Below are 10344 nucleotides of genomic sequence, written 5' to 3' on the forward strand. Positions count from 1 at the left end.
ACAATAATGTACAGTATGTGGAAAATAATGTTTTTTGAACCTTAAACTGCATAAACACATTTCATGACACCAAATACATAAAATAATGTTCTTTTTAGCATCATATGACCCCTTTAAAAAAAAAAAAAAACTAACACTAGCTTCTCTAATCTTTTTGTATTCTATCTTTTTGTTTTCTTTTTATTTATTATACAATTAAAAAAAGCAAAAAAAGGCCTCTAACACTACCTTGCTCTATTCTTTTTCTGTTCTATGTTTTCTTTTTATTTATTATATAATTAAAAAAAAACTTGCTACGTGTACTGCATTAAGCTAACTGAGACTTGTTATAGCAATTGCATATCATTGCTCTTTTGTTGATTTTTAATTGCTTCCATTGTCCTCATTTGTAAGTCGCTTTGGATAAAACCGTCTGCTAAATGTCTAAATGTAAATGTAAATTAAGAGTAATTTGTAAGGACACGTCGAAGAGCGCCCCATCTCTTTAAACTGGGTCAGCGGGATCTTGGTGCCAACATGAGACTGTTCGGGAAAAACTTGCTCGCCTCAGTTTTATCGTCCATTAATGTGCAAATGAGTGGCCTCCCACCCACAGATCCTGCTTGTGAATTGTGGGAATTAGTAGTGTTAAAGTGATTCAGAGTTTGATTTGGGTAAAATGAGAGGAGTGGACACTTAAACAGTGGATTCTTTACCTTGGAGGTCTGTGTGTGTGTGTGTGATTTCAAACCCGGACACCTTACTCGATTGCACCCTAGCCACCTCTGACCATGTTAGCCATGTAAGGCACACCGATGTCCCTGCCATGAACTTGTCCCTCCCTTCAGCTCAGTCCACACTCAGCTGTCTCCAGCCAGGACCGGACCCATGGGCCGAAATGCAATAAAAGTGTCTGCTAAATGACTAAATGTAAATTTAAATGTAAATGTAACTTAAATTTCGGCCTGTTTCTGCAACTGTTTAAACAAGACTTGGACTATGGTGCATGAGTTGTTTTGATTATTGTTATGAGACTTGTATTGCACTAATGCAGTCATTTTGAAGCTTGAAAACCTCAGTCTCATTGGGCACTACTAATAACAGTACTTTAAAAAAACTTTACAATTTGCCTTTTATGTTTAAAGGGCTTGGAGTGACATGTTGGCGAACAGTTCCTTTTATTAATTAGACCAATTTGGTTCATTTAATGTTGTATAAGACATACAATAATTTATTTCTGCCTGTATTATTATTAGTAATAACGTTGGGTGGTTCTTGTGTGCATTATATGCCATTGGCTGTGTGGCTGTCTAATAATGCTGAACTATTTTAACTTGTAATTTTTTAATATCTGACTGTAGTTTGTATTTTTTTTTGTCAATTTTGTAATGTTCAAATTGATGAATCACTAAGACAAACTGACATCTGAAAGCTAATTCAAAGAGTTTTTGTAGAGCAGTACAGCTGATCAGAAACAAATCCAACTTGTCATACGAGTCATTTACCTAGATTTACATATTTGTATAAAGCCAGACTCTGTGATCAGAGAACAGTTATTTAAAGCGACAGATTTGTTCAGTTTTGAGCGCTGATGCTAAAGGACATGTGCACAGAGAAAGAGTTCACATAACACACACACACATCCACTGCCAGACATACATTCAGTGACTTCTTGTTGCTCTTTTATTACTTGACTCATGTTTTCTATTGTTGTTCAGCACTTCAAGCACATCTATATCATGCTAGTAGGTTGTTGGTCTTGTTTCTACAGCGGCCCATCCTCTCACCCTGGCGTTGCTTGATGCTAATGTAGAATGATCCAGGGTCACTTTAAAACTGCCAAAGGCATGGCGGTCATGCCTATGCTGGCCATGAAGTAAATTTCTTGGCTGGGCATTTACAAAGCTACCGGACATGTAGTTTTGTGACCTCTATCAGGTTCTGTTGCCCTACAATGTGCATGTGTGTTTGTCTGATAAGAACATCAAGTACCTATTGAGGTTTTTACATCCTGTTCGTGAGCATGTGCAAGTCTTGCAAGACCGCGCAAAACCATTGAAGTTCTCTTATGCTTTCAGAATGACAAATGTTCTGGTCCCGTTCAGAGCGATTACTGAATGTGTCATCTAGATCAGTGGTTCTCAGCTGACCCTGTCAGAACAGACATGTGATGGATTTTAGGTCAGTTCAGAACCACTTATCTAGATCCGTTCATTTGAAATGTCAGTGCTAGTTAAGGATTGCTTTGTACTTATGTTGAAAGATCTAGTTTTAGCTTTTGATTGCATTCTCAGAACATATTTAAAAAAAATATTTGTATGAAATAAACACTGTAAAGTGGAATTCCATGTCTGTATTAGTGATATACTGTAGATTAGTGAATTGTTTGCTCATGTATAGGCTTGTCAGACCTTGTGGTTGTTTATTTTGCTGATGATACAGTTAGCAAGCTGTTTTTCAATTTATGATTGCCTAAATGTAGCAGCCGTCTAGTGGTTATTTTTGTGGTTGAGCGAGTATGGTAATGAATGTACCACAGCATGTTTTAAATACTTGATTACGTTGTGCCTAAAGGTAAAAAAAAGTACTGATGTTCTCATTTTAATGAGTCATGTTTCATGCACGTATCTGTATTGTAAAATCCATACCAGCACTAAATTCTTTAAGCAAGAAGCACTTTTTTTATGTGTGTTTATTTTCTTGTCTTTTGCCTGTTTTATATATTTTTCATTATCTTGTTTAATTTCATTTTTTTTTTTGTATTTTAACCTGTTTTTTATATTTTGTCTGTTTTTAGTGTGTATACATACATACATACATACATACATACATACAGACACACATATACTGTCAGGTAGGGCTGTGCAATTAATCGCATGCGATTGTCATGCGCATCTCGTCAGTAAAGCCGGTTCCGTGATTAGTAGTAAATCTCCATCACCTGCTTTCAGATGGAGCGGCATTTACTACACAGAGCCGTAGTTCACTGACAATTAGGCAATATCGCGTTCATTATCGCAGGCGATTCAGATATCAGAACGCGATATTGCCTAATTGTCAGTGAACTACGGCTCTGTGTAGTAAATGCCGCTCCATCTGAAAGCAGGTGAGTGAGATTTTGTGCTTTTGCCTTTATACACCACTACAATGGATTTGAAATAAAACAATCAAAATGTGATTGAAGTGCAGACATTTAGCTTTACTATAAAAGGTTCCACAAAAATATGGCATTTACCATTTAGGAGTTACAGCCATTTTAAGCAAAGTACCTCCAATTTCAGGGGTTCAATAGTATTTGGACAGTTGACTAAGAAGAGGTTAATTGACCAGGTCCTGTCCATTCCCTCGTTACTTCAAGACAAATTAAGCAGATAAAATATCTGTAGTTGATATGAGGTATCAAAGGGGCTGTTTACGCCTGGTCACTTCATGCGTTTTGTCTGATCGGATAGCTATCCAATCGTGAAAAGCCCAGGTGTAAATGCCCTCCGAAACGCATTTGAGACTGATATAAATCCAATCGCTCAAACCACTTCAGGAGGTGGTTCCAGATAAAACTGGACCAGTGTAAATGCATCTGCTTGTTGAAACCACATATGCAAATTTGACTCCTCCCAAAATGTTAAAATAATAAACATTTGAGAGCGTGTTATAGGCTATATGACATTATAGTCAGATATGACTGCGCTAATGCAACCCACATTGCCGCGGACGAGTCTTCAGCAAGCCGAATGAAACAAACTGCCGCGAATGAAACAAAGTAATACGCAGACGGTCAACACACAATCAGCTTAATTTAAAGTAGTAAGACAAACTTATCTTTCCAGTGCTGATGCCGCGCGCTCTCCTATTGCGGTCTTTGATCTTGAAACGAGCTGATAATTAATAAAATGCAGCGCTTCTCTTTTGATTTCGTTGACGTGAACTCTGTTAAATTTAAATATAGCGCGGGAATTGAAGATCGGATTTAAATCCGTTTTGCAATGACACATTTATGTGGCCAAGTGTAAATGGAAACATTTTAACAAATCCGATAGATATCCGATCAGCGAAAACGCATGAAATTACCAGGTGTAAACAGGCCCAAATTGGCATTTGGAAGCTGTTTAACTGGTGCTACCAATATGAAGTCCAAGGAGATCTCAATGAAAGTGAATGAGGCCATCATTAAGCTGAAAAAACAACATAAATCTATAAGAGCGATAGCAAAAACCTTGGTGTGTCCAGATCAACGGTTGGCTACATTAAGAAGAAAGCAAGCACTGGTGAGCTTAACAGCATCAAAAGGCCTGGAAGACCACGGAAGACAACTAAAGTGGATGATTGCAGAATCTTTTCCTTGGTGAAGAAAAAAACCCTTCATAACAGCAACAGAAATCAAGAATACTTTGGAGGAGGTAGGCACATCATTGTCAAAATCTACAATCAAGAGACGTCTCATGAATGTAAATACAGAGGGGTTTATGTTACTGCTGACAGAAATAGCAAGATGAATTCTGAGGTCTTTAAGGCTATACTCTCTGCTCATATTCAACCAAATGCTACAAAACTGATAGGACACAGCTTCACAGTGCAGATGGATAATGACCCTAAACATACTGCGAAAACAACTCAAGACTTTTTGAAGGCAAAGAAATTATATATTCATCATGGCCAAGTCAGTCGCATGATCTCAATCCAATAGAGCTAATTTTAGAATATAAAATCTTTATTTTACATGGCTCTTGTTACACTTTACATGTACTTACTACAGTAATAACAGTATATTTTGCATAATTACATGCAACCAATACTAAACCAAACCCTAATCCAACCCTAAGTACATGTTGTTAATTAATACTCGGTGCTTAAATGTGACCCTGGACCACAAAACCAGTTATAAGGGTCAATTTCTCGAAATTGAGATTTATACATCATCTGAATAAATAAGCTTTCCATTTATGTATGGTTTGTTAGGATAGGACAATATTTGGCCGAGATACAACTATTTGAAAATCTGGAATCTGAGGGTGCACAAAAATCGCCTTTAAAGTTGTCCAAATGAAGTTCTTAGCAATGCATATTACTAATCAAAAATTAAGTTTTGATATATTTACGGTAGGAAATTTACAAAATATCTTCATGGAACATGATCTTTACTTAATATCCTAATGATTTTTGGCATACAAGAAAAATCGATAATTTTGACCCATACAATGTTTTTTTTGGCTATTGCTAAAAATATACCCAAGCGACTTCAGACTGGTTTTGTGGTCCAGGGTCACAAATGATAATTACATTGTAACAAGGACACCTTAAAATAAAATTTAACCCGAATCCTTTGTCCCTCATAACAGAAATGAGTATCACTACCATTCACAGTTGCATGCTTGATTCAGTGTTGCGTCACCACAGCTCAATGTTGGAACTCCTAAACCATGGGTCTGACAAAATGTTGGCCATATTCCTAAAGAGAAAATCTGTAGTGTAGCTTCCAGGAGCTGTTGAGTAGAACGCTTCCGGCACGCTCTGTCTCTGCCGCCCACCGTGAGACAGTGTGACACCGGCTCATTCCCAACTCGTAGACACACACCTGCTACTCTGTGCATTACCTCACTGTTCTGGGCGACATGCCTGAGAGCGGATTACAGGCCACCTCTTATTAATGTACCACTACACACATTCCTATACACGCTCGTGCAGACTCCAGCACTCTCTGCATCTCTCTTGGACAAAAATCTGGCATAGATGAATAGCCAGATGGCATGATAGGGTGGAGAGGTGAATTTGTACAAAGCTTCATTTGTGGTCCATGAACAGCAGTTGATGTTAAATTAATTTGAGTTGCTCTGAAGGTGTTTTTTATGTAGCGGAATTACTGAGGAATTACATCGCTGCAATAATCCTCATCACTATCGCTGCCATTCACTGCACAGATTACTTAATGGGTTTAATGGTGAGTCAGTTAATTGTAAACATCTTCCAGTGAATGAATACACATCACCTGTATTTAAGCATCGATATGTTTTGAAAGTCCTATGACAGACATCAGTGTGCTCAAATCAAGAATTGGTTTCGGAACAAGAGTTATTTTGCCTTTTCATTTACATAAAGTTGAGCATTTCTCTGCTTTTGGACGCTCTCACCATGTTCTTCCCTCAGCTCCTGTAGAAAATACGTTTATTTACTTCAATTTAAGTAAAAAAAAAAAAAACTTTCAAATCTCACAAAGTTTCACATCAATAGTGTAATTTGTGCTTTCATATCTCATAACTGATCGTCATGTGCAAAATGTTATTACAGCGGACCATTGAATTGTCATCTTAATGACTATGGTATGTTTACTTTCTATTCATGTTTTATATACTTTTGCTGCTTCATTTTAAGAGAGACATTTCAAGAAATCTTGAAATTGAGATTAAGAAATTTCGATTTTTTTATTAAAGTATTTTTATTTTTTGTTCATGTTAGCGAATGTGGTAATGTGGTAAGTAATATTAATAAATTAAACTTTATTGTAAAGTGTTTATCTGTTAAGCCAAATTCAGGTACTTTGCTGATTTATTAAGTTACTTTTTATTATTTATAAATTGCTTATTATTATTATTATTATTATATTGCAGCATCTCAAAATCCAGAAACCAACTTATTCTGGAGAGCTCACTTACAGTATGTCTGCATTATGGGTCAGTTGGTGTTCCGTTCAGTCATTTCTAGGTCAGAGTCTGTTTTTGTGTGCTGTGTGAGCAATGCCATTACAAAACCAGTTTTGGATGGGAAAACATATGATTGAGGACTGTGTTTGGTCGGTTGTAGTTACATCAGAGAGAGGTACTCGGAACCTGCCTTCCCTTTAAATCTCCTGATCGCGTCCCAATCCGCCCCTGCCATGCCGAGACGCCTTAAGCTGCTTAGGGCCTAATCTGGGCCCTGGGCTCCTAGGGGAGCACATGTACACTGTCCAGAGAGGAGGGGCTAAACTGCGGCATGTGACCATGTGACCGCCTTAGAATATGGTGGGCTTATAAAGCATGGATGCAGTGTTGAAAACACTGATGATGAATCTGTATAACTGTGGAATGGAGATGGGTTTTAACGTTATTACACATGATTGGGGAATATATGATTGGGCATATTCATTAGATGTATTTGGATGTGCATATTCATTCTAAGTGGTATACAAGAATTTGTCACAAATAGGGTTTTGTGGTGTTTGCAAATATTAGGACAGCAAATATGAAGACCACAGGGTACTACTATTCAGTGCAGTCCAGACAGGTTCCTGAACCCAGTTACTCTGAGCCACTTCACAAGCTTTCATTTGTGGAAAACTACTGTTAAATACACAGAAACTCACAAATCTTCATGACGAACTGACAAAATAAGTTTGGTTCATCTTGAAATTATGACAAATATATACTAAAATATTTTTTATCAGAGTAATAATAATATTTGTATTATTATTTCAGGAATATCATACAAGATATTTTTTCATCCATGCTTTAATTTATACAGTTCTGTTGTACAGCATCTTGTTTGGCAAAAAAAAAAAAGAAGAAAATGCAGCGTTTTCTTCTAAATTAATTGTTATATTTTCATTTGATTACATTTTAAAATATTGATTAAACTTTTAGCTTCATTAGTTTATTTAATTAGATAATTTTTTTAATGATACATTTGTATTATTAAATCATAAAACACAGAATCCAGAAAAATAAAATGGAAAAAAAACTGAATTAATTTCATGCCATGGGGTCCTAAGTTAGCTACTCTGTGGAGTTTGTGAACAAGCAAGATATGTTTACATTCATTCTCAAGGTCTGACAAACATGTGGAAAGCATTTCCTTCCTCATTAATGGTAAGTGAATTGTGTGATAAATATCAATATTATATGATATGGAAAAAAATACTGTAAAATTTTTGGCCTTATTTCCCAGCTCTACATCACCTACACGTCTGATGAAGTCATTAAAAAAGACCTACATTATATTACTACAAAATGCCATTGCACATTATTACACTTTCGCAATTTAACACGTTGCATACAACTAGAAATGAAGAAATAACCATATATTTTAATTTATTAGGATTAACTAAATGAAATACAAGGTCAGATGTTGTAGGCTTAATAAATAACACCCTAATTAATTTCCAACATGGCGATAAAAATATGCACAAATGAAGTAAATTTCTATTTTAAAAATATTGCATACATTGCAGTTAGGTTGTAAAAGTGTTTTAGAATTGTTACATTAGCTCATTTTGTAAAGTCACCAAAAATCTTTCTTATTTTTGAAATAATACTTACTTTTATTACATTTATTTTATGTTTTTAAAGTAACAAATGACATACTACATCATCCGGAGTTTTCAGTTAACGTTATTATTAGTTGTTACTAAACAGATGATGTATTTCTACACAATAAGACAATGTGTGACACAATTAGAATCATGTCTAAAAGGGGTTTTATTTTGAAACTGAAATGACATTATCCAGCCCTAATTTCACAAATCACTCCCCAGATATGTCTGCTCAGGAAATCAGACACAAAAAAATCTGAATATTAAGTGCCAACAACTGTGCATTTTAATAGAGAGCTCATTTGCAATTTAAATGCCGCTGTTGTGTAAGCCCTGATGAATTGCATGTGATGTTTTTACTCGCATTATTGTTTGTCCTTGCTTCAGTTAACATGTTATTATTAGTTGTTACTAAACAGACGATGTATTTCTACACAATAAGACAATGTGTGACACAATTAGAATCATGTCTAAAAGGGGTTTTATTTTGAAACTGAAATGACATTATCCAGCCCTAATTTCACAAATCACTCCCCAGATATGTCTGCTCAGGAAATCAGACACAAAAAAATCTGAATATTAAGTGCCAACAACTGTGCATTTTAATAGAGAGCTCATTTGCAATTTAAATGCCGCTGTTGTGTAAGCCCTGATGAATTGCATGTGATGTTTTTACTCGCATTATTGTTTGTCCTTGCTTGGCTAAATGCTGTGGATAGGGGTTCGTTCCCTTTCAGACATTTATATCTGTCCAGACTAGTTCAGTTGGTGCTCATTTGGAAGTTTATTCAAGATGGATTTTAATACAGATATTATAAATACCCAGTAGTTTGTTTGAGCACTCTGAACAGGAAATCATGAATCACTGCTCTTAGCCTAAAATACTAATTTATTACCATTGCTCTGAGTAAAACATATGGGTGATGACCAAATCATTGACTAGTAATGGTTTATTTTTAATGTGGCCTCTGTTTGTCTAAGCAGGGTCTAATTTATTTGTCAAATAACATCCCACGGGAACAGTCATTTTGGCATCTCTAATGAACTGCCTAAGAATGAGTCAGAATTCCGATCTGCTCAATTCATGGGTACGTCTCGCAAAACATATCCACAATGCACTACCTACGGAGCAGCAAACACTAATTGGCACTGTCACTTCTCACGCTTTCAGCGATTACTGAAGCAAAAATAGTGTAGTCTGTGAGTGCACGTGTGTTTACATTACATGCATGCAGGTTTAGTGTTGACAGTGAAAATCAGTTTTTTACTAAATCATGTATCAATGTAGCAGTGTGATTTTAACAGAACACTCCAGTTCAGGTGTAAATGAAAGATCAATTTTGCTTGACATCTGCTATGAAGTGAATGATTGCATGGGAATTTGTAGCAGATACTGCAGTGTCTTCAGTCACACTTTAGTTTGAGGACCAATTCTCACTATCAAATCACTATTAACTTTTTAAACTGAACATTGAAGTATGGCTTTTGCCTCAAACTCCTAATTTTTCTGCTTATTAATAGTCGGTAGTTAAGTTTAGGTTTGGGGTAGGATATTAAGGGATCTGTAATATCAGCATGTAGAAAGGCATTAATATGTGCATTTTAAGTACTAATAACCAGCCAACATGCTAGTAATATGAATGCTAATAAGGAACTAGTTGATGATAATCATTGCTTAAAAGGTTGCACAAGTTGTTTATCCAGAGGCAAAAGAGAAAACTGCTGTGGCCTATTATGTCTCAAGTCTGAGGGGAAAGTTTATGTAAGGACATATGAAATTAAGTCAAGTCAAGTCAAGTCACCTTTATTTATATAGCGCTTTTAACAATACAGATTGTATCAAAGCTACTTGAATAAGTCTTGTGCAATCAGAATTTTGGGTTTATGTTTTATATATTTTTATATTATATTGTTGTATACGTGTGTATTTGTATTATTATCATGTTACTTTAGTTTAAAATGTAATAAAATAAAAGCATTTTAATATTTTAATAATTATAATAATGCCCCCATAGTCTGTAGATGTTAAATGCTTTAAAGGGGTCATATGATGCTATTTTAAAGATCATTATTTTGTGTATTTG

The 10344-nt window shown here is 35.6% G+C and overlaps 1 protein-coding gene across 1 annotated transcript in view; it reads left to right on the top strand.

The window, feature by feature from the left end:
• unc119a2 (unc-119 lipid binding chaperone a2) overlaps nucleotides 1-10344 on the top strand; it is a 27072-nt gene that overhangs the window by 8386 nt on the left and 8342 nt on the right. The window lies entirely within an intron of this gene.

Source organism: Sinocyclocheilus anshuiensis, unplaced genomic scaffold, assembly GCF_001515605.1.
Source record: "Sinocyclocheilus anshuiensis isolate Anshui unplaced genomic scaffold, SAMN03320099.WGS_v1.1 scaffold1487, whole genome shotgun sequence".
Classification (NCBI taxonomy): domain Eukaryota; kingdom Metazoa; phylum Chordata; class Actinopteri; order Cypriniformes; family Cyprinidae; genus Sinocyclocheilus; species Sinocyclocheilus anshuiensis.